This window comes from Salvia hispanica, chromosome 2, assembly GCF_023119035.1.
Source record: "Salvia hispanica cultivar TCC Black 2014 chromosome 2, UniMelb_Shisp_WGS_1.0, whole genome shotgun sequence".
Classification (NCBI taxonomy): Eukaryota; Viridiplantae; Streptophyta; class Magnoliopsida; order Lamiales; family Lamiaceae; genus Salvia; species Salvia hispanica.
In genome coordinates this window covers 9,735,959-9,741,663 of record NC_062966.1, presented here as the reverse complement: position 1 = coordinate 9,741,663, position 5,705 = coordinate 9,735,959, and the positions used below count along the sequence as shown (strand labels likewise).

Sequence of the window (5,705 nt, the reverse complement as noted above, 5' to 3'; positions counted from 1 at the left end):
AATGGATACACTCCATTGATGCATACCTCTACTTGAATCAATCAAAGATGGAAACAAGCAACCTTTAAGGAAGGAATTGGATACAATCCTCAAAGAGGAAACTCTCTAGGAGTAGAAACTTTAATTCAGCCAAAAAATCTAAGGAAATGGAATAACATCAAGAGGTTTTTATACTAAGGGTCCAAAAATAGAAAGTTGGCCCACAAAATCTAAAAAACGGCAGAATCGCCCGGTCGGGCGTTTTTCACAGGCCAAAACGCCCGGCCCGGGCGTTTTCCCTGTTCCCGGGCGAATTTCCACACTGAGCCGGGCGCGCGAAACGCCCGGCCGGGCGTCCTCCTGGCGCGTCCTCAGGCAATCCGCCTGGTCGAGACGGTTTTCACATGTGAAAGCGCCCGACCCGGGCAGTGTTTCTTCCAAATCTCCGGCCGGCCCTGGATTCTTCATAGACGCATCCTCAACTTTGGCCCATCCGTCCTCCTAGGCTCCTCCCGCTTGGACTTTTGAATGAAAGTTGCGAGTCCATCCCGAAGCCGTCGTCATGGCTCTCGTCATAGGTCCACCAAGTGAGGTCGTATCAATCTATCTTGACCTGATAAAAATAATTCGTATACAATGATACTAACCATACGACCATTAATATGACACTATACGAGAGAGTACACGGGAAAAATGCAGATCACCACTTTGCTAGGATGAAGGTAAAAATTATTGACTAAAGTCGTTTTCGTAATTTACAAGGGTGGTTCACCATCTGTCGTCTCTTTTTTGCATGATAAAGAAAATCTTGGTAACTAGTTCGTTTCATAACTATATCTGACGACTATAGTTGAAAATCATGGCTTCGTAGTGTTCTCAACAATTCATAATGGTCATTCTCGTTTCGCTTTACTTTTTACACAAGTTTAAATTCTTTTTACTATGTTGAAATTATATTCTTCTGCCATGTACGGATACAACGAGTGTAATATCTTTTGTTATGAATGGATTGTCACCAAGGGTAGTGGTCAACCCAGATTGTTCACTTTTGGTAGGACATAGAAGAGAGATATCTAGTTCCTTTCATTTTCTGAAAATATCGTTCATTCCCAACTCAAATGGTTTTAACTTTCTTTTAGATCGCATACTTTTCTCATTATCGCTCGGGAAAGCGAAAAATGTTAGCAACTGCCCTTCTATGTTCAAGTTCATACTGTTTTCTAAAGGAATGCACAACTTAAAAAAAACATTCTAAGTTCTTAGAAACTTTAATTTCCCTTTACATGCAACATGATTCATACGCTACTCGAAAAGATATATTCTTACCAAAAACTTTTCAACTTTTCTTGATAAAGAACAACCTTCTATTTCGTAAACTTTTTTTTTGTTTTGTTTTTGCAAATAACTAATATCCTCTTCCACTTTCACATTTCACTATTTTTACTAAAAACAAAAGTTACTTCTTCCTTCATCATATAAATTCTTTACTCGATAAAGACACATCAACTCTTCACTTAAAACTTTTACCAGATAAAAACACATCATTTTCTTTCTAAAAAAAAAAATTTCCAGCTCTTTCTCGAATGGAACAAACTATCATTTTCTCTATAACTTACTTCCGAGTCTCTACTCGATAGAACTCATCTTTCTCAAAAGTCTCATTTTTTTCCCTTCATTTGCTTGAAACAAAAACCTGATAAGACTCATCGTCCCTTTCAATAAAATTTCATATTTTCATACTGGACCCGTTCATTTGACCGTCGATCCCTACAACTTTCTCTTTTTAAACCTCTTGAACATCTCAAATTGCTTTTAAAAGAAAGAACAAATTATGTCACGACCGCACTTTGCTAAAGATAGCAAAGCCGGAAACCCGTGACTAAGGGTGGACGATAAGAAGAGGGGAATAGAAAGAGGATAAACAATGACTTAATATTCACTTGGAAATAAAAAGGGAAACAACTTCAAATTAACTCTTAATCACTAGAATTTGAATGAAAATCTTACATTTTAATAAATAATTATCAGAGTAACAGTCGATGTTATCTAGAATCTTAGTACGCAGCGGAACACGGTCACATGTATGGGGACATGCACCGCCGAGAACCTCTACTTAAAATAAAAGGAAAACCATAACTCTGCTCAGCATTCTCCACCGTCACTGCTCAACCTGCACATTTAGAAATATATGCAGGGCTGAGTATAAAAATACTCAGTGAACACATTGCTGAAATATACATACATAAAATGAAAATATTGTCATGCCATCACAGTAACACTCGAGAGTCTTCTCTTAAAAGGCCCAAGCTTACTAAATTCTTTGTGAGCTAAAGTTCGACTGATCAGTCTAAGTTCTTTCTTTCTTTTCGCCATATCTGAACACCAAGTGCCGTGGAGATGGTGCTCTCTCACGGTCACCTACCTTTTTCTCCAGCCGGGGAGGTGGCCACCTCCCACGGCCTCCATAACTTTATTTGTGACCCATGGAAGGTGGCCACCTTCCACGGCCACTTGTGTACACTAATCCGAGTAGGGACACCACCCTCACTTGGACCCGAATTCGATTCTTACGTTCCAACCAAACAGATAGGCATAAAACAAATCATTTATGGCAAGACAACATCATTTATATAAACAACAAACATAGCTTCACATTTTCATATTTTCATCCACATTAGTATGTAGGATAGAAAAGTTCACCTCGTTCGCTTAAATTGCCTAACTTGAGATTTCTTACTCCAACCTCGACTTGCTTGCAGAGATAGCCTTTTTGCAAACAATATAATATGCTAACTTAGCCTCTAGAATCAAGTAACTAAAAAAAATGCATGCATTCTACGTGGGTGTTTATTTTATCTTTCGCTCCTTAATCAATTATTCAGAAAGAAAAATTAGGTAATCGTGATTTTAAAACGTCGTTTTAAACTCCTTTTCAAATTTTGGCGGCCGCCCAGCCATTGGCGCTCTCCGAAATTCTTGGGTTAAAACTCCAGCCCAAACATTAATTGAATTACAAGTTCAAACTAATTATTTTAACCCACCCTTATTCCTCCTATTACTTTAGGGGAAGAAAGGCCCAAAATTATAATCTCTTCTCCACTATCGGTACACCTCTCCCCCTCATTCATTTTTTTTCCAAATTGAGAAATCCCTTCATCCATCGTCTTCTCCGAATCTCATCCCTCTCACTACCTTCCGTTCGAGAACGCCGTCGCACCACCACCAGTCGACTGCACAGCGCCGCTGCTGTCACTGTTCGGAGCAGTACGCCGTGGAATCACCGTGGCAGCGCCGCGACAGGCGTCTCGCCGTCGCCGCTGCTGCCATTCCGTTATCGCCGCTGACCAGTTCGAGGAGCAGTTCATCGATCCTCTCCAATCTCCGTCAACGGCTGTTCGGCAGAGACCCGATTCACCCCGAAACCAACCCGAACAGCCTCGAAACAACCCGCCCCGAAAGATAAGTTCTTTATTCAAATTATGTTTCTTTCGTATTTTGATTTATTTGCCGTGGGGTGTATTCGGTTCAAGAGATTGAATTATTGCAAGCAAGAGGTGATTCAATTGTTGATTGCTCGATTGTGTTATTGATTTAGTTCTTTGTGTGGGAGATTGATGTGTGACACTATGCTATGATGCCAAGATGATAAAACTCATAACTTATGATTAAAAGGGAAGGTCTATACCTTCTGTCGAAGTTGAAATGTGGTGTACACTACAGAATTTGTTGGGCCGAAAGGATGAGTTCCTCAGATTGGGCAGCTTCGGTTTTCTTAGATTGTATGAGAGTTAAATAAAAAGGGTAGCAGTTTCTTCTACTCTCTTCCTCCCTCTCGGCTATCTCTTTCTTTGGTTTTTTGCTAGGATTTGCATTTTGTGAAAGTGAGAGTGTGAATTTAAGAGAGAATCAATCTGGAAGTGATTAGGATTAACTCCTACTTAATTGGGTGATTTAATGGCAATTAGTGGCTGAATTAAACAGTGATAAATCCTCATGATTAGGATTAATTAGGATTAATGTGGGTGGTTTGCTTGCAGGTAACAGCCGGATGGAAATTCTTGAAGATTCATGCTGAAAAGAAAAACGTGTAGTAAAGGAAGAGAGACACGTGTAGCAAAGGAAGAGAGAAGGATTGGGCTCAAAGTCTATCTCCCACAATTTTATTCACTTTCATTTGGACTCATTTATTTGTATAGCCCAACCTGTATCTTTTATTTATTTGATTTAGTTCATAGGACTAAAGTCAAATTCGTAACATATAAACACTGAGCTCTATTTAATTGAGAAGCCCAAAATATTTACTTCACATTTTGCATTTCTTTTATTAATTAAAGTTTACGAAAAACTTTAATTAATTTCGTCGTCTCGTTCCCAACAAAGATTAACATCACCCAACGCAACCAATTAATATTTATTTTTGTTCTAAATATTAATTCTTCAAACTCGATCGATGATTTTAATCACGCGTAAAATTAAATATTATCTTCTTTTGTTTTCTTCACAAATTCCATCTTAAATCACCATATCGCATTCAATGGGAAAAATTGTATTATTCGAAAATCGCGGGTGTTACAATAATAATATAGTACTCTATCCGTTTCTTCATAGTTGAGGTGAAACTTTTCGGCACGGAGTTTTAGGAAGGAATGTTAGAGCATCCGCAACGGCGAACTTTCCGTCGGACATCCGACCGGCGTGTCGGTCGTCCGCGCGGGACGTCCGCTTTTAGGCGTGGAAGGCGAGGATGCGACATCCGGGGAAAGTCCGCCATTGTGCAGTGGGAAGTTCTTATGACGTAGCAGGAGGTGTTTTGGGAAAGTCCAATGGGACATTCGCAGCATTGCGGATGCTGCGGATGCTCTTAGCCGTGTGTTAAATAAATAGATATAAAAGTATGAGAAAGGAAAAGATAGAGAGAATAAAATATAGAGTGAATAAAGTATAGAGAATAAAGTAGGAGAGAGTAAAATAAAAAAGAGAAAAAAGTTACAATATATGAAAATGACTCAACTATGAAGGAACTTTCCAAAATAGAAAAATGACTCAACTATGAACATGAATTCGTATTACCATTCAACCGATTAACTTATAGACATTCCACTTAATTGAGTTTGGTGCTTTGACTTCATATTTAATCTAATTCGGTGTCTTTTTCTTAATCTATTTCAGGTCAATTTAAAAACTCAACATAATAAGTTAGTCAAAATAATTAATTAATAGAAAGTTAAATAAGTAGAGTAACACTAATCCTAAATCTAAGTAAACATATTCTTAAAATCATACTACAAAATACATGTTCATCAACTACATATTCACTTTATATGAAACTCGTTAAAATCTATGTTTAAATTCGAATATGGATATATATCTTTCAAACAAATAGGTGCAATAAAATTTTCACATTCCATTGTATAGGAACAACGAACATACAGACAAGATTGTATTCTATAATATCATGCAGGTCCATTTGTTCTCTAACATAAGTGACAAAATATAAATTATTCTCTCTCATAGATATCTATCTAGATGCTTCTCCTACCAATCACGTACTGCACATACATTAACGCCATATTATACTACGTATAATAATAATACTGGAGTTTTATTTTGCCCTTGAACTATAAACCAGTAATGTATAGGGCATTCACAATTGGGCCCCGCCCTATGCACCGCCACATAAATATTTTATTGTCTGCTCCTTCCATCTGCAATGGGGCGGACTATTG

At 38.1% G+C, this 5,705-nt stretch overlaps 1 long non-coding RNA gene across 1 annotated transcript in view; it reads right to left on the bottom strand.

Annotated features, from left to right (window-relative positions):
• LOC125208213 overlaps positions 1 to 3,981 on the bottom strand; it is a 5,506-nt gene extending 1,525 nt beyond the window's left edge. Inside the window, exon 1 of the long non-coding RNA XR_007174071.1 lies at positions 3,665 to 3,981. This is a non-coding gene — a long non-coding RNA (uncharacterized LOC125208213). The remainder of the gene's footprint in view (positions 1 to 3,664) is intronic.
• Positions 3,982 to 5,705: the final 1,724 nt, after the last annotated feature.